This window comes from Montipora capricornis, chromosome 6, assembly GCF_036669925.1.
Source record: "Montipora capricornis isolate CH-2021 chromosome 6, ASM3666992v2, whole genome shotgun sequence".
Taxonomy (NCBI): domain Eukaryota; kingdom Metazoa; phylum Cnidaria; class Anthozoa; order Scleractinia; family Acroporidae; genus Montipora; species Montipora capricornis.
This window is the reverse complement of record NC_090888.1, coordinates 70066620-70067020: the sequence shown is the minus strand read 5'-3', so window position 1 is coordinate 70067020 and position 401 is coordinate 70066620.

The following is a 401-nucleotide window of genomic DNA, read 5'->3' as shown; positions in this document are numbered from 1 at the left end:
GAAGTTTGGAGTGCTTAACCTCAGACAAACACCCAATGGAATCGAGTACAGAAGCCACGACACGTAGAAAGCGGTAAGTTCAACCCTAATGTTGATGAAATTTGGTTTTGCAATGTGCCGATCGGAGCCAGTACTCTCGACAACATGCTGAAATCCATGAGTAAGCGAGCAGGCGTTGACCCTTACCTCATCAACCACTGCCTCAGGGCAACCTGAACTTCGGTAACAATTCTGTCTGATAGCGAATGTGAAACACGACACATCAAGGCTATAACCGGCCACAAATCTGACCAGTCGGTTGAATCTTACAATGAGCGACCATCCCTCAACCAGCAGCACAAGATGTCGCGCATCCTCATGCAGTAATTTTGTCCTTAACAGCAACGACGGGTCCCATCCTT